Source organism: Mesocricetus auratus, unplaced genomic scaffold (genome assembly GCF_017639785.1).
Source record: "Mesocricetus auratus isolate SY011 unplaced genomic scaffold, BCM_Maur_2.0 Super-Scaffold_4256, whole genome shotgun sequence".
NCBI lineage: Eukaryota > Metazoa > Chordata > Mammalia > Rodentia > Cricetidae > Mesocricetus > Mesocricetus auratus.
Window position 1 is genome coordinate 128,721,820 of NW_024429182.1, and position 19,362 is coordinate 128,741,181.

Consider the following 19,362-nt stretch of genomic DNA (forward strand, 5'->3'; position numbering starts at 1 on the left):
TGGTGTCTTTCCAGAAATAGCATTATGAATTTGTGACTTGGGTAAGTAACCTCCTGGTGAGATTTTTTTTCACAGTAAGTTGAATTAACAAACTAACTGACTTGGTGCTGAATTATAGGTACAAAATGATCACAGTTCTTCACGATGGTGTGCTGTTCTAATGCCTTCAAGAATAAATAAATCAAAATGCTCACTTCCCACCACAAGAGGTAGAATTTAGCACTGAAACTGTAAAAGAGGGCTGCAGAGGTGCCGTAAGAATGTCAGGTTGGGGCCTTGCAGACCTGCAGAGATAAATAATCCAGCAATACATTATTCAGCCCTCCGTTATTCCACTCAAATCGCGTACACACACGAACAAGGGCAGGCCTGCTTCCGGCTCCCGACAGTTCTGAATGTGTAATCTTCGTAACTGGTGTTATTTTCCCTGCTCTGGCGGTGGCGACCGAAGCTCAGAGATGTTAAGCAACTTGTGTAAGGGACCTCAGAGGCTTTTTCTACAAAGCCAGAGCTCCTTCCCCACTGCTGCTGCGAGGGTAGAAAGAAGTATAGAGCAATTTCATTCCAGAGCTAGAAGCACTAATGGTCCCCTAAATGCGGCTCTTGATGTGCTAATGGGCAGTAAATTCCCCTTTTCCTAGGAGAGAAAGTTTGTCTTTAGAGGTTGCAGAGGCTGCAGGAATCACCTGTTCACACCCCTGTGAGAAATCAGATTTTCTACCCTGCTCAAACACCTGAAAGGCATAGCGCCTTTATAGCCACATAATGACTTGTGCATACACGAACCAGCAATATGTAAGTGTATGATTTTACTGCAAAAAGGAAAAAAAAAAGAATGAAAAGTATGGGAGAACTGCTATTTTTTTCCCTCACTGCATCAAAGTTCTTGTTAAATCATTCATAAAATTGTAATTTTCAAAATATGTACTTCACCCTCATTTGGTTAAAGGATAAATCCAGTAAGCAGAAAATTGAGGAGGTAGGAATTAGAACAGAGATAACTGGAAATGGGAGTCCTAAGTTCAGCGAAGCTCGTGGGGTGGGAAAGGGATTTCTAGGGGGTTGGAAAGTCCAATGGGACTGAATTCATCACTTGGATGATGGACAGTTTACTACTGTTGAATTAAAGCCTGAGAACTAACGAATTAAGGGATATCCTTACAGACTACGGATGCCCTCTACTCCGCCCTCACGATCACCCTTGTCCTCATTCTTTTCCCAATCAGCTGCTCCAGACCCAAACCAATGCAGAACACCTTCTCCCCTGCCTAGACGCTAGACAGAACTGGGAGCCGGCTCTCTCCCAGGTGTCCCCATGCATGCCCATCGTGCACACGTCTGTACACAGCAACATCCACTTGTTAGTTTCCACTAAGTCCACGGACCCTCGAGGATGGTGGCTGAGGGTGGCACCCAGTCCACAGCTGAGTACCACTGTGTTGGGCCTCAGCCCCAACGGGGTCTTCTGTGGATTGTTTGTCAGCCAATAACCATGTGTGCATCCTGTTTTCTAGTCCTGGCTTACAGCCCCAGCCTTGCCCCACGGGCATCAACCTCTAATTATGAAAACACGAACTCTTAAACCTAGGGTTTTTCCACTGTGCTGTAAGTCTGTATATAAGGCTGCTCCCTCCTTGCAATGAACAGCACGCATGCATTCTCTTAGTACAAACGGCTGGACATCTTGTTTTTCATTTAAATCTCCAGGTTTTTGCCCAATACATTACACTTTCTCGTGGCCTGCGTCACACCATTGAAAGAGTGAGGTGTGTGTGTGTGTGTCTGTGTGTGTGTGTGTGTGTGTCTCTGTCTCTGTCTCTCTCTCTCTTTCTCTCTCTCTCTCTGTGTGGGGGGACAGGGACAGAGAGAGATTGCTACAATGCTAACGTGTTGCAGACACTCTGCCAGACCACGGGGGTGACCACACCCTAACACTGGATGCTTCTCTTCCTCAGATGCTTTCACCTCTACCCTCATGTGCTGCCTTCTTTCCATTTCTCTGAAGTGTTGGCAGGATTCCTAGGTTTCAGAATGAGAGGGGACAGACAGGAGCTGATCACACATGAGCATCTATCCCAGAACAAAGACTGAGATTTATGCAATAAAAAACATCTTCTGGATAAACAAAATTCACTGTGTTCATATAATAGAATACTATTTAGCCATGAAAACCAATTAGGGTCCCATACCTGCTATGGTGTGGACAAGGCGTGAAACAGTAGGTTCTGGGACACTGTGTGGCATGACTGTATTTATACAGAATCTACAAAAGAGGTGACTCTACAGAAACTCATTGCAGCCTGGGGCTTGCCCATCACTTTAGAGAGTGGGGAAACAGGAGGCATTATGTACTGGATTTTCTTTGGGGTTGATGAAGCTATTGGGGACTAGAATTGGTGGTTACAGGGCAGTATGGATATACAACATATCAAGGAATCACCCAGTTTTAAGTGGCTGGCTTATGTTATACAAATTTCACTTTAATAATTATTTTTAAGTAATTCTTCTGCCACATATATCAGAATGGACGTTTAAAAGCAATGTTTAAAAGGGATTTCTACTGGTCTGGGCACACGTGAGCATTCGTCATAGGAATTCACCTTCAAATTCTTGTCATCTAAAAATATATCCTGCAAAATTTTTTAATTGGTTGAGTGTTTTCTATTAGTCTGTTATTCTGTTATCATTAGAAATTCTGTTACTCACTATTACTGTTATCTCTAGAAACACTTCACAGCATTCATACCATGTCTTTATGCCTGTGTCAAACAACTCTACTTTTAATGAAGGCCAGATCTCCCTTGTTCAGGAAAATCCCCAGCATTCCCCCATACGCACCAAAATTCTATGTGCGTGAAGTATGAAAAGTTTTAGCACGAGAATAATGAAATGCATTTTTACCTCCCAAAAGTTCTGTCTGTCTGTCTGTCTGTCTGTCTGTCTGTCTCTCTCTCTCTCTCTCTCACAAACACACACACACACAGTAACAGAAAAAAGCAAAAGAGTAACAACAGAAAGTTCACATGTGACTATTTCTCTATTCCATCTTAAATGACGCCTTTTCAGGTGACTTTTGCTGATTAACGAGGAGAAAAGTTAAATCCCAGTGAAGACACAAAAGCTTCAAGTAATGAACAGCTAATCCCGGAGTGAAGAGGTGTGGACTGAAGGGAGAGGGTGTTAAATATGCAAATGTAGTGTCTATTTATTGCTAATGCAGACACTAGGAGTACAAAACAGATGCAGGGCACACTGGCTTTTTCCAGAAGCATCGCAAGCCAGACACGTAAGAGACCTGTCTCCTGAGCACACAGGGAAAAAGCACACACTTAGACACACACACAGTCACGGAAAGTCAGCCAGGCTCACCCGAGACACAGCCCTGCAGAGTGAGCAAACCAGGACTGCCCCCTCCATTAGCACAGAAGTCAGACCTTCTGAGCCAAGTTACTACCGAGACAGTAAGAACCCACACAGTGGTGTGTCACACTCCTCACTCTTCTTCCTGTCGCCCGGCAGGGACCGTGAGGAGAGTCCTTCATGAATTACATCAAAGCAAATGACACCACCCAAGAAAAGCTGAGTGACAGCTTCCTTCCCCCTTTATTATCGTTGTAGTCTTTGTTTGGACTATTTCAAAGAACAGAAATCAGAAAACACAAGAAATGTGTCTTCTTACATAATACTATCAAACTGGGCAGTGACTTGGAGTTCCCAAAGCAATCTCTATTTTGCCCCCCCCAAAAAAAAAAAAGCTGATTTTTTTTTTAAACGCCTACACAGAAACAGAAGTTGGACCCAACACACTCTGATCATCCACGAGTGATGCTGTGTGGCCTTCCTTTTCTGGCCAAGACTGCCCTTGGCAGGCGCCCTGCTACAGCAGCCAGCATGCACATGTCTGCAGTGCCGCAGTGGCACACGCTCAGCACGGCTGGAGACAGACAAGTACCATGTAAATGGTCAAAATGTTCAAGTCTCGCAGTAAATAATGGCACTTATATTACAGCTATCGTTATAAAAATCTGTAACACTTCAAGAGACCATTATGGAGCTATTAAGAAGATTTCGCTTTCAGTTTTCGAGACGACTTAGGCAGAATGCCATCGCTACAGTAATTACTTTATTTATCGCTGTGTAAACCAACTTTAATGCTTCATTAAAAAAAGAAAAAAATGATGGTGCTCCCAAGCAATAACCAAGCAAAACATGGCAGCAAAGGCAGTGGTCCTGCGTGCAAATACTGGTCACCCTGGATGCGAAGTAAGTCTCGATATACTGGGGGACAAACAGCTGGACTGCTGGAAGAATAAGAAGATAGCAAGAGTAAGACATCCTGCTAGACAAACTGGGGTGTGCCTCCCATGACCAGTGCAGATCTGATACAAACAGGGCAGATCACAAACAAAGCATGTACCAATGGAATAGAAGTTACTTGAAAATATTCAGTTAGACCCAACACATTGTCTCAGACACCCAGAAAAATAAAGTTAAAATAAAAACAAATTAAAACTCTCTGGCCAATGAAATGGTTCAACAAAGGTGCTTGCCACCAAGCATGATAATGTTAAGTTCAATACCTAAGACTCACATAGTGGAAGAAGTGAACAGATTGTCTTCTAATCTCCATGTGTGCCCAAGCATGTGTGTGCCCACACATACACACTAAATAAAAAGCGAGGTACCTAATATTACTCCAACTTGATATGCCATGTTTGGTTAATATCCATGGGAGGCCTGCCCTTTTCTGAAGAGAAATGAAGGAGTGGATGAGGGTGGGGGGGGGGTGTAGGTGGCGGGGGAAGGGGACCTTGGAGTAGAGGAAGGAGAGGAAATCACAGCAGGGATGTAACAGATGAGAGTAGAATTTAAAAAAAAAAAAGGAAAAAGAAAAAAATAGAAGTATTTCAGTCATCATGGAAGTGGTTAATAAACCCTTTGACATACATGCATAGCAACCATTCCCAGGTCCTTACTGGTGCTGGCAATTTTGCAAGGACAGAAGCTATTTCTATAGTACCTTGCTGCAATAATAGATACGTGCGTCAAACAGAGAGAAAAGAAGGGGGAGATTTCTACTGTGGTGCAGGGGTGGAGTAGTTTCTACATCAAACTAAATCATAGGGGAGCTACGGAATGCACTCCCATCGCTTCTGAAAAACAGGAAAACACACCAAATAATTCCAAAGACAAGATTGTCGTTAAAATGACAATGGATATCCGGGGGCTTAACCTAGCAATGCAGATAGACCATTCTAGGGTGCACTCTCGCCCCACTTTGTATAAATAGAACATGAATGTAAGTCACAAACACCTGCATCAAGATGCCAATGACAATGTTACAATTTCGGCCAAGCTGGTTAGGCATTCTGTATCTTGTTTTCCAGCCGTGAAAGGATGAAATGCCACCTCTCCCTGTGTGTGTGTGTGTGTGTGTGTGTGTGTGTGTGTGTGTGTGTGTGTGTGTGTGACACACACACACACCTACAGGCATATAATGTATGCCATTAACAAAGATTATTTCATTGAGAGAACATAGTAGTCTTCATACTGGGTGATGTTGGAGCAAGGGCAAAGTGCTGGTTGGGGTAAGAAACAGCCTTTTTTGAAGGAGAAATACGTGGCATCAATGGTACTCTAGTTTCCTAAGGCTTGATTAAGGGTCACTGTGCTCCATCAGCATGCCATTGCTCTGGGCTGTGTCCAATGGCAAGTAGCTGTACCTTTTTCCGCCTCCGTTCCACAATACAGGACATGAAATGTACTTCCACATCATCGTATGGGGAAGACAGCAGCCTGAAGAGCTATACTTGACCCTGTCACTGGAGGAGTAACAAGGTATGTGGTCCAAAGTATTTCCAGGTAGCACATGGGGTTAGGACTTTTTGGAGCCTCTGGCAGTCCGCAACGTCTCTGTGGTTAACAGACATGGAAGTCCATCTTGATGGAAGCCAACTTCAGACCCTGGCCATTCTTATGACCCAGTGACTCAACAGGGACGGTAAAGCTGCTCCCCAGCCTTAAGGGTACAGAGGGGCTCTGCAGCAGAGTGTCTATTCCCTGAACAGGCATTCTGAGACCTAGCAATCCCTTCTGAGAAGATCCATCGGCAAGCCAACAAAAACCATGACTCACTGAAGGCGGCGCAAGGGCCTGGGCTAGGGCGACCAAGCTGGACTACAGCAGGTAGTGCTCATCGAAGACGAACTGACTGCACGAGGGAACCTACACAGCAAAGAACACTACTTTTTTAGATAGAATAAAAAATAAACATACTTTTCTTGGGCACTGAGTTTTTATCCTGGAGGGTTAAGGAGGAACAATGAGAGGACGGAAGTGTAAGGCCTGGGAGCTCGGGAGTGAAGATGACCGCACTGGAGACAGACCCAGGGGTACCTGTGCTAGGAACTGCAGAGGCTCGCAGGTGAAGGTGCATCACGGGAGGAGAGTCAGTGGTTTGACACTGACATTGGGGGTTGGGGGGATAAAACTTTTAACAGCAAAGCACTAAACGGATAGAAAATAATACCTTTCCAAATAACACGAGGAGAGCTGAGATCAATCATGTAAAAAGATACTCATTATCACAGTCAGCACAGAAAGGGAGAATTTTCTATTGAAAGACAACTGTCACACTGGGGGAAAGAGATAACCCAGCTCTCCTTCATACAAACATGAGACTTACACAAAACAAAGGGACCAAAAAAAAAAAAAAAAAAGAAAAGAAAAGAAAAAGTGCCAAATGAAGAGCTGAAGTCACGGGGAAAAGCATATAAAAGGCGGCTATTTTAGAATCAAGATGAATGAGAGCGCAGGGCCATGGGAGCCTGGGCAGAGAAGGATGCTGTCCTGCTGAAGTGATGCATCCCTGTTTGTCAAGCTAAAGACAGGGGAGTCCATAAAGAAGAGGCTATCAGGTGGGGCTGGAGAGATGGCCCTGCAACTAAGAGCGCCTGTTGCTCCTGCAGAGGACCAAGATTCGGTTCCCAACAGATGGCTTACCACCATCTGTTACATCTGTTCCAGGGAACCCCCCTCCATGGGTGCATATGACCCCCATGGGTGGCGGGCACATACATACATACAGGCAAAACACATACACATAAAACAAGTAAACCTAAAATATTGTTTAAAGTGCTCTTTAAAAAGGAAAAAAAATCACACAATTATGAGATACTTTAACACTGTTCTCCAGGAGACAGCTGAAGACAAACCAGGACTTGGAAGAAGAAAATATACTATAACCAGCAAGTCCAATTTTCTAATTTACAGAAGTGAAACCTCTATTTCTTTTTTTTTTTCTAAACAAAGGGCACGATTTAAAAATTAACCATGTGCGTGAACTCAAGTCAACATCGGTGAGCTTCCTCGGAGGGTTTTCGGAGACACATGTATAGATCCTAACAGATATCAAAAGGTAAGTTAAAGAGAAACTCTGACACAAGCTTCTAAACAGCGGCAGGATCAAAGGGCAATTAGGTACTTTAATTAGACATCTATCGAATAACCGATGGTCAGTGATCCTGAAACAAAAGAGCAGAGTAAAACTGTTCTCGGGAAAATGTTCAGCTTGGATGCCACCATTTCAGGAAGCAAGGTGGATATTTAATAAAACTTCAGCCAAAAGCAATAAAAGAGTGAATTTTAACAGGTTAAACACCAAAATAAAAAGCCAACATGATAACTAAAAGCTTAGTGTAACTGGTCCTTTGAAGATGGCAAACCATATAAACCTCTATAAGCTTGATCAAAACAGAACAAAAGCACAGTTGTTAACGTGCAATTGGTAATGAGAGGGGGCATTACCATGTACAGTACAGGTATTAGGACAGTACTATAAGTATACGAACTCTGGGCAATGACCTTAATTAAACTTTAGATAAACCGATTACCCAGGAAGTAGAAAAAAGAAAGGTGCCTGATGTAAGTAACATCTCTGATACATCCTGAAGCACTTTTCCTTTCCCTTGGCTGGCCTCTAATTCCCCATCCTCAAGCTTCAGCCTCTGGCCTGCTTTCAAGCCTGTGCCCCACAAGAACTCTGCTTTAAAACAGTTTTGGAGGGCTGAAGAAGGACTCGGCCGTTTAAAATGGGTTATTACTCTTCCAGAGGACCTAAGTTCAATTCCCAGCACCCACAGCAGACAGCTCATAACTCCAATTCTGGCCTTGGAGGGCACCTGTACTCATATGCACATACTCACAGATAATTTAATGCCGACAGTTTGGGAATGAAGGTAGAAGAATACTAAGTCTGGGTTGCCTTGTAGTTTATTACAGTTTAATGTTTAAAAGATAGACATTTCCTGCCTTATATAAATGACTTTGGATTTTAGAAAAGCATGAAATTCTTCTTAAATGAGATGAAAAAATATAACCCTAACAGTACAAACAGTAAAAAGTATAGACCCATCTCAAAATTGTCATTATGAAACACTATCAGCCAGCTGGGCACTGGTGGCACACACCTTTAATCCCAGGGCTCAGAAGGCAGAGTTCGAAACCAGCCTTGTCTACAAATCAAGTTCCAGAACAACAAGAGCTGTTTTGCAGAGTAACACCATATCCAAAAAACCCACAGAAATATATATATATATAATACACACACACACACACACACACACACACGAATATGAGCAAAAGTTAGGGTTCATTCTAGGAATGCAAAGATGACTCATTACTGAGAAATCTAATCATTATAATTTATTATACAAAATAAAGGCAAAAGCTCACTATTATATTGTGCCAGAGGTCATTTACTAAAATTTATCAGCTTCTTTCAATTAAAACAGGAATGAATACACCAGCCTTAAATAAGATATACTGTATTTACTTAAACACACACACACACACACACACACACACACACACGTGCGTGTGCCACGGAAGGGTTTTAATTTGAACCGGGGCAGTAGAGTGGGTACCCTTATCTACAAACACAAAAGCACCAGTAAACAAGTATGTAGTCATTTACAAAGGAGTTTAATATCATCTTGTTTAGAAGCAAAGGGAAACAGATTAATGATGTTTGCCCACTGGTATAAGATAGCTAATTAAGAATAATTCATATTGTGAACTTCTGTAATTCAAAAATGTATTTAAATATTTGCAACTGACATGAAGTGATAGCTATATATCAAGAAAAAATTACACAAAAACTATAAGAACTATTCTTTAAATAATATCATGATCTCTCTTTAAAAAAACTGACCCCATATTGGATATATATATATACATATATGTATGTATATATGTATATTTTACATGTCTAGAGAGAAAATAAGAGACTAAGGATATGTTTTCCACATGTGTATCACCCCGCCCCCAAACTCCCAATACACACACTCAGTCCTAGAATCAAACCCTGGGGCCTCATGTATGATTATCAAGTCACACTCTAAGCTAATCTGAAGTAACGTACGTGTACCTGTGTGTGTGTGTGTGTATTAAGTTTTTATTTACTTTGTTCTGCTCTTTGAGACAGGGTCTTGTTATGCAACTTTGAATAGGCTCCAGCTTTTAAACCATCCTCCTGCTTCTTTTCTCCAAATATTGGAATTACAGTCTCTTGTAAAAGAAACATTTAAAGAGACTAGAAGACTAGAAACATACAGCATTTGCATAAATAGATAATGATTGGCAGGGAGGGAGACAGACAGGCATATATACAAAGTACCTTGTAGGCATACAAACAAAACTCAGAAAACAAATACCCTGTGGATTACTTATTAGAAAGAGAGGCAGGAAACACCTTACAATGGTTGGTTTCAGGCCTACCTAGATTTCCACCGTGACTACACACACTTACTCTTAGCAGCCTGTTGCCTGTCTATGGGAAGGGAATAATGACGTGCAGAGTTCACTGGCCTGTTACATAGGATTACATGTTTATGTCTAATCTCAGACCCCAGTCATTACTAGTCTGTTTTATTATTAGCTCATTCCTCTAAAAAAGGATGCCAGAAAGAAGGAAACAAACTTCCCCCATAGTGGGTTTCCAAGGACTTGCCTGTCAGTAGCTATATCCATGACAGGTACTGCTTCCAGATACGGTGAGGGTGTTTGGGCGTTCCTTCCAGTGTTACCCTAGGTGTCAGGCCGAGGCAGCCAAAGGTGAGCTGAGAATGCTGGTGGCCCAGCGTCTCCCAGAAGCTTGTCAAAACCACCCCACCAAGCCTCAGTTTCTAAATTGGTACTTACAAAGCAGCAACTTCTCTCAATACTCACGGGCAGATTGCTGGCAGGAACCAGAGACTTCCTGGAGACTACCTAGACTCTTGGAGAACGAGAACAGGACAAAGGAGCAGGCACCAATGGCGCCCTCTACTTCCAAAGCTTCAGGATTCTCCAGGACAGGAATGGAGCAGAAACCAGGGAACCCCACAGTGACTGCTTCCAAACGGCCTAAATTAATTAATGGTCATTCTTTAAAGGAAATGGGAAATGTTCTAAACACAGTCACCTTGTCCTAATACTGATCCAATGTGCTGAGATATTTTAATTAACAACAAAATATGAAGAAGGAAAACAGCAGCAGAGAAAGGAAGGAGCAAGCGACTTTAAACTTTTTATCAAAGGAAAGCAAGGCTTTCAGGAGCAATGACAGGGTCTTGAAAGATGGCAGAAGCATTATGATGTTAAGCAGACATTGTCCCTCAAGTGGAAGGAAGCAGTCATGCCAGGCAACTAAGTCCCCGTAAGACAGACAAACTCGAGAGCAAGAAGAAACATCCTACTACCCTAAAGTTGTCTTTACAGCAGAAAGGCCTCCCAGCTCACACTTTCCAAGATATGTGCGTTGTGATCCAAATAATATCATACAAAGGAAATAAAACCATCTGTAAGAAACATTAATTCACCATGGTTTGGCTACTTTGGAATTCTTCACTATCTCTCCTCAGATAAGTTTAAAACTAAATGAAACAAGCCAAAAGCTGTCTGTCTGTCTGTGTGTGTGTGTGTGTGTGTGTGTGTGTGCAATTAACTTTATAACAGCACTCTTGGAGGGGAGGGGAGCCACATTTCCTTTGATGGTGACATATCAAAATTTCCCTGGTTCTCCAAGCCCAAACACATTCCTGTCTTACCAGAATACCTCTTTTCTACTTCATTAGCCTTCCCTTCTGAAATATTAGCTCTGACGTTGAGTACTTGACCATCTCTAATAACTCAGAACAACTAATTTTATATCTACCACTAGCCTGAGCTACACAGCTCACCTGAGATGTATCTAGGGGATAACACGTAACAAGTCTTCATTAATTAATATTCTGGAAAACAGACAATCCCACAGACAGCCGGCCTCACTAGTGAGAAGAGTCCCACACCCTGAGACTTCCTACTTGGGTCCTGTTTATACAAAAGTGACCTGGTTTGGGTTCAGAAAATAGTCACAAATGGTTAACAGTCTACCAAGCAATGAAGTCACTGCCTGACATGGGGAGGGGATGCCCACAGAAAGCAATTACTGAGACGTATCTAAGCAGTCATCTATGGGTTTGGGGCTCCTCGGCTCAGTACCCACAGAACCAACAGAATACACAATTTCCCAGGTAAATCTAAACTTCTCATGAAAATGAACGCTGAAGCCATGCATGGCCGAGATGAATGTAGGAAGACAAAAGACACGAGTATATACAGGTTTTATGCAGAACACCAGCGTGGAGAGAGGGCAGAGCATGGTAGCCCACAGAAACCAAAGCTTGTATCTAAATGATTCCCTTATTTTATCTTATTCATGAGGAATTTCTCACAGAGCTACTGTGACACCTCTCATGTAGTGTTTAGAGGCACCAATCAGAGAAGAAACTGACCCTGGGTGCAGGGGAGAAGAAACTTAAATTCCTTTTCCGCCCCCCAAACCTGATTTCAGGGGATAAAACTAAGAATTAAAATGTGAAACATAAAATTGCATGGAAATAATCAAGACTAAAGATTAAATTTAAAATAAAGAATAAAGATTAAAGTTCAACAATGCTGTCACCATCTTTCAATTATGGAAAAACCGACGCTAATGTTCCAAGCGCACACAGGAGTGGATTAAGTACACTGGAATCTTCATCCCACACAACTTTATAAATCACTAAAAACAAGGTTAATATGGAGTTCATGGCACTGAAAGGCTTTGAAATGCCAGGAAATAAACATAAAACTCGGAGACTCAACTATATGCTTTCTGAAAATTCATTTTAATGTGCTTTTAAAATCTAGAAGAATATTTCCCCAGTGTGCTTTGAAATGGATTAAGACTTGGCTGTGTTTTCTTTCCCCAGATTTGTGAGGTTAGAGTAATACAGTGCTATTCCTTTATGCTTATCAAATTTTACTTCTTAAACAGAAGAAAATAAAATCAAACGTCCAACAGCCAGAATACCTTTGGGTCAGAGCACTTGTGTTTGGCCCCAGCTCTGCCCTCGGGCCAATGTCTGAGAGCATCCGCCCTGCACCCAGAGGATGGGAAGCAATCATCCCAGGGCCCCTCCCAGCCTGGCGTACCTGTCCAGGGAAGCCAGGAGTCACAGTCTGCAGGGGATGCCCAGCTCCTTCAGTCCATGCTGTGCCCTGGACTTTGTTGCTACTGTTACTGCTGTGCACCAGGGAGAAATGGATGAGTTCCTTGGTGTAAGAAAGCACACACACGTGTGTGAAAACGATACTGCTGTATGTCAACAATTCATTCTGGGCTTCATGTCCATTACAGGGAAGAAAAGAAGGAGACAAGGGATGGCTCCTCTGAGACTACAAGTGAATAGATACTCTAATTCACTGAAAAATCAGGATATAAAATTGCCATTTAGAATGTCCCCACCCCCCAGAAAATCAAGAGCTAACACAAATACATATGAAGTGGCCAAAGATGCTCCCAGATGACACAATGGGCACCCTTGTTAGCGGCTTCAGCCACAAGGATGACGTGTTACACCATGCTGTGCCCACCTGGGCAGCCTGACAGACGTCAAATCTCATCTCTCAGACAAAATATGGGATGATAGGATTACATAATTAATTTTCCTGTTAGGAGTAATTGTTACTGACTTCATGTCATTACAATGTCAGCTCATCTGGTAAGCGATTGTGATCACATTCTAATTACAATAACATACAAACAATTTGTAACTGTTCGTTATTAGATAATGAGCAAGGCCACGGTGGCCAAATGAACTCTTAGAAAAATGAAAATTAAAGGCAAAATAAAATAGGCAAGAGGTCTTAAGAAATTAATCAATTAATCCTGGTGAAATCTCTTGCTTGGGTGACTAGGTATGTAGTGCACAGGTCACCTGCTAAGCATTCTCTAAAAGCCAGCTGTTCAACTTGATTAAATGTCAGAGTGACCCGAAGCACTTGGTGTCACCAAGAACCAACAGCAATGCAAGTGTTTAAAATACATCTGTCAACTGGGCATGTGGTACACTTGGGAGCATCGGGAGTTTAAGGCCAGTCAAAGGATGAAAATGGCAAGCATACACCAGGACTTGTTGCAGCAGATATTATAATCCTCACATTTTACAGTGAGAAAAAGGAAAAGATAATAATTGGCTCCCATATTTTCATTTTACACGGTCTTGCTGATGATTACACTTGGTGGTTGAAGATACTAAAATGGTACGTGTGGAAGCATGATCAAGACAGCGCAGTTTTGTTGTAGAAGGATCATTCCCTAATAGCAAAGGGTAAATAAAAAATAGAGGCTAACACCAGTCATGGTAGCCTTCATCATGAGATTACACACCTGTAAGGCCTTAGGAGGCTGAGGCAAGGTGATTGCTATAAATTCAATGAAAGCGGGAACACTGCTCATTTCACAAACCAAGAAGCAAAAGAGGAAGGCCCTAGGATCCCATAATCCCCTTGGAGGGCAAAGGCCCAGTGAGCTGAAAACCTTCCATAGACCACACCTCCTAAAGAATCTACCAAATCTCACGAATATCAAAAGGGACTGGGCCTTTCTTCCACTAACTTTTAGGGAATATCCAAAGCCTAAACTATCACTAAGATGTAGTAAACAGAAACTGATAGCTGTATTCTGTGAAGTGGAAAATTGTTCAGTCACCGCCTTCAAGTTCTATTACACTAAATGTATGCCATCTCTTGAACATCTGGCATTAGAGTTTAATATCGATATTCTGAATTCAGGATAATGATCCACACACCTAGTGAATTACAAGTTTGTCCTTTAAGAAGGTACAGGTTTAACTCAAAAGATGGGGGAAAAAATAACGCAGCTCCAACTCAATGTTCAAAGAGTTTCTTTGCCAACCCTAATTAGTTGGAGGGGGGAGAGAGAATGTTCAAGTGCCAAAACAGGTTCAAAGAGATAATTAGCAAGACACACCCACTGAGGCCCTGGAATTCTTTACCATAAGCACCCAGGGGCCTCTGCTCTCAAACTAAAAGTAATACCCAACAACCAAACACGGAAAGTTCTCTTAAGTTCTCTGACCTATGGCTGACAAGGAAGCAGGAAAAGACACACTGTCTGGAAATACTCCTTCCCCTCTACAGAGAAAGATGCAGGATTTTGAGGTAGAGCAGGGACCGACAGGGGCTTTCTTTGAGGAAGACTCCACTCTGAACATGACCGATCCAGTCTGATCTAGGGAGCTAAGCAGGGCCAGGCCTGGCTAGTACTTGGATGAGGGACACACCCCCAATAAAAAAGAAATCTACTCAAGAGAGCAGTGTGTTCTTACCCTCCGCTGTTGCATACAGCTTGTACCAACCTATGGGACATCCCAAAGCCCCTTGTTCCTAACCGGGACATAGCACAGTAGCTGTGTTTACTACATAAGCAACAGCTTTCAAATAAAAACAACACAAAGATGAACCCAAAACATCACCCCTGCTCCCATTTAGTCTGTTCCCCCCACCTACCCCATGTGCTACACAGAGTTTATCAGTTTCCTGGCTCCCCTGCTAATGTCAGTCTACACAAATATAACCAAACGCAAACAGCCTTGCTTCTTCTTCAACTTTACAATTTACACCTTGCCTTTTCTGCTTAGTATCCTGGATCCTCAGTATCTATTCACACCATGATCAGGGTGTCCTTGGGCCTTGTTGAGATGCAGTATACAATCCATCTCATGCACTTATCTTCATGCATTAACCGGTCCCCCTCTAAAGGACAAGTGAGCTGTTTCCAACCTGTTACTACCACAAATGATCCTGCAGTCCCTACCCAAGCACGTGTATCCCTGAGATAAATCTCCTGAAAGAGACCTTCCACATGGAAGGTAACATACAATTATAACTGACAGATTATGCCAATTTGCCTTCCATGAAGGCTAAATGAACCATTTTACACTCTCCACAGCAATGCATGAGAGTTCTGGCGTCCTCAAAATCCCCAAAACAGAGCCTGTTGACAGACGCATAGATTTTAGAGCGGTTCTAAGAATCAAAACATGAAAAGGTTTCTCACTGATGAATTTGAGTAACACAGCTTGTAGTTTCAGTCTGCCATCTTTACATAGCACCTGCAACTCTCCAAAGAGTGGTGGGCAGGAACTTAATTCTTGGGACCCTACAATACCAGAGAACTAGACTCTTTTAAGACTACCAGGACCTTGCCTAAGCTAGTTCCAATGTCCTTTCTCATTTCAAGTAAGCAGAAAGAAAGTTGGTAAAAGGAATCCAGGAAAGCGGGCTCTGACATGTGGGAATCCCTGACTCTGCAACCTCCCTGCCTCCTCACCTAGCATTCAGTGATCACAGAGGAATGAAACCCAGCCAGTAGAGGGATCAGATCACAGGGGGTCACACTGACCACTCCTCAGCTTCAATGAAGAGCATCTAGTGACACGGTGTGACACACAAATGAACTCATGTGATTTATGCAGAAATTCATGTAGAAAGCTTAATCACACAAATCAACACAGATATGGCTGTTTTACCTGAAGGGCATTTAACTTCATCCTCCTACACTAGTTAATGTTACTAGAAAAAGAACTATTAAACATAGCCACCCTTTTCTAAAGCAGTGGCTTTCAACCTGTGGGTCATGCCTCCTCTGGGAGTCCAATGGCCCTTTCACAGGAGTCGCCCAAGACCACTGGAAAACACGGATATTTACATTACAATTCATTACAGTAGCAAAACGACAGTAATTAAGTGGCAACAAAAACAGTACTATGTTTGGGTCACCACAAACATGAGGAATTGTATTTAAGAGTTGCATCATTAGGAACTGCTCTAGAGCATAAGGTCGTGTTAGCTGTTACTGTGCTAAACAAGTCACTAGACATTACTCTCAGGCCAATCATTCAGTATCAGCAGCCAGCAGAGAGGGCACACACAGAAAGCATCTGGGGTTCCAAGTCAGGTGCCTGACTGGGTTCCTGCTGCAGCAGGTTTCCTAGATTTTCCAGGGTTCTGTATCTTTGTCTACAAAATGAAGAGACTGGTGGTTTTTACTCATAAAAATGAGAAAAGGATATACATAGTTCACAGAGAGTGCCCCTCCCTATTTAAAAAAAAAAAAGCAGGATACTTTGCTATAGACTTTAAAATGGCCAACTGTCCTTTCTGTAACTCAAAGTTAACTGCTGTCTCTGTGCTTTGGTCTACCCTGGGGTCTGAATCGTCCCTGGATGTTTTGCAACACTCCTGCACTCTGGGCCTCTGCACACTCCCAGGCCCAGCCATGGAAATTTCCTTCCTACAGCTCCTCCTCACCATCCTCTTCCATTCCAAGCCACTTCTGACCCCATCACTCTGCCCACCAGCTCTTAGGTTCGCTCCTCAGTCATCGTTTTTCTTTCTGTTTGGCTGCTGGCCCTCTGACTGCCTCCTCTCTCTGCCAATACTCTATGGCCTTCTCCTGGGGCTTCTTCACAGTCCCATTCTCTCCCCGGCTATCAAATGATGGCCCTCCTTCCAGCTCCACCCAAGGCACTGTCTTCACACCTGCTTTCACACACCACCCTCTAAGCACCAACGTTTTCTTGACTCAGATGGGCCTCAAAAAAAAAAAAATCAAACTCATGCTCGCCCTCCTCACTCACTATCTGATTCCTGTCCCAGTCGGGGAGTGGGCAGTGACACAGGCATCTCACACACTCGGAGCCTGCACACTGTCCTTGACACTTTGCTCACCTCTTAGAGGCCCGTTTCACTTGACCTCCCTCCAGTTAGTCACCTGACTCTCTCTCCATCATGGTTCCATGTTAGCGTCACCCTCCACCCTGCCTACTCAGACAGCTTCCTAACTGGCCACCTCCCTACTGTTCACGTGGTGGCTATGGCAAATGTTTTCATGCCAATACCAGGTCTTTCACTCCATGTACCCCATCACCTTTTACTTTAATCTCCCAATTTATGTTCCTACGGTTAGCACAAAACCCTCACTGTGGCTTCTGGGATTCTATGTGGCCTAAGCTGTTCCTTGCCATTGCAAGTCCTCTACACACATTTCCCTTCCCTCTGGGTCTTACAGCACCATGCCCCTAGCAATGTTCTCTAAATGTGTGGCTGGTTTAGGATACCTCCTAACATTAGTCCATGACACTGGGTTGTAGGCAGTCCATATACCTACAAATGCGCTCAAGCTGGATTATAGAAGGATTTCGGGCAGTTAGATAAAAGAGAGCCTTCCTCAAGAATGCATGAAAAATGGGCTCTCTGTCCTCCAAAGGAGTCATTTCCTTGCCTCTGGCAGAAGAGACTCCTGTTGACCCACTGACACACACACATGCTTTCATATCAAAGCCCAGGCTGACCTCCAGGCTCCCTCAATTCCTACTCACAAAGCCCCCACGATCCCTGGCATCTCACCTCCCCAGCCTTCCTTCCCTCTAGATAACTCGCTATTCTCCATATAGCGGCAAGCCTCTTTTCCCTTGCTATTTCTCTATGGCCATTGTTGGGCACAGCTCTCACTCTAGCAGATGGCCCTGGCCATGTCTGGTCTTTTTCATTGCTCTGGATTCTTCCATATCACTCTGGATACTTTCTCTGTACTACCCCCCCCCAAAGAAAAAAGCACAAAGAAACTGCGCTAATGGAGCTGTCATGTTGGCAGTTTCTTGCTACACTCCTGGCATGCACATGAGGACATACATCAATTCCACAGACAGAGCCCAGTGGGCATTTAGTGTGTATTTATATAATGAAAGCATCAATGAAAGGACATGAATCACCAACCCAGCCCTACTCTGAAGGACAAGATAGTTCCAGTGACCTCAAAAGTACATTGTAATAACTTGATGACACTTCAGTGTCATGGAAACATGATTTCTTGTGTTTGCATTGCTAAATCTCATCAAAAACAAATAATTTTTAAGTTCTCCTTTTTTAATATAAAAAAATCCATCTACTGTGTGCTGTTTTCAAAAGCTAGAACATAGCTAGTCACTGGCAGAAGAATTTTAAAAAACTAAAACTAACCTATTTATTATGAGATCATGATTGGCATAAACATGTTTCCTTGGGTGCTTGGTGGCAAATGTCTTTACCATCTGAACCATCTCTCCTGCCCCTGACTTTATTTCTTGAGGATGATTCTTCACATTTCTCTTGAGGAAAATCTGCAACCCTCAGCCATCCTCTACGGATAAAGAAACACAAGATCAGGAGGCCAGGTACACCTGGATCCCTTTGCTCTTCTACATTCCCAAAGTCTACGCAACTAATTCTGGGGAAAGAGCAGTTCTGCTCAGACTACTACTTTTCAACGTTGCCCTCTGAGCACCTGGGGAGGAAAAGACATATAGAGCTTCTTGTTGCTTGCTAAAAAGAAAAACTAGGTTCAAATTAAGTGGCAGGACTGAATGGTCCAGTAGTCCTGAGGGAAGCAGTTTTTTCCATCCTGGAAGAAAGTCACTTCCATATACAGCACCCTCACCAGGACCCTCTCCAGGAACACAGTGATTCCAGCAGAGTGGGTTCCCCAACCCAAGTTTTGCTCAATCTCTTTAGAGAGTCTATCTTTAACAGAGAATAAGGGAGGAGGCATGTGGAGAACGGCAGGGGATGGGAAGAAGTATTTCCTAAACCAAGTGCTCTTCTGTCTAAACAGGGTGGACTCCAGAATGCTTTTCACAAGCAGCCCTGATGTGAACCTCCAATGCAGACATTTTACTAGCCACCTAATCTTCACCCTACAGATACAGCAAGCCACATCTTAATTGTATATAACACTTTCCTTTGTTGGACTGCTATTCTCCAAAGTTGAAATCGCACTGCTCAAGACACATCGATTTCTATGTCACACACAACTAACCACAAAACCCTTTCGGCTTCTACCATGGCTTGTCAGCAAGGCTACCGCAAATTCTGAACCTCAGGTTTCCGTGGGCATGCCCTATTTTACCTTTGTTTGGGTTTCCTGTTCATTGTGCTTTTTCTTCTCTAACGACTCAG

General features: G+C 43.1%; 1 protein-coding gene and 1 pseudogene across 1 annotated transcript in view; one reads left to right on the forward strand and one right to left on the reverse strand.

Moving 5' to 3' along the window:
- Igf1r (insulin like growth factor 1 receptor) overlaps nucleotides 1-19,362 on the reverse strand; it is a 280,892-nt gene that overhangs the window by 179,169 nt on the left and 82,361 nt on the right. The window lies entirely within an intron of this gene.
- LOC110343486 overlaps nucleotides 1-19,362 on the forward strand; it is a 92,221-nt pseudogene that overhangs the window by 44,188 nt on the left and 28,671 nt on the right.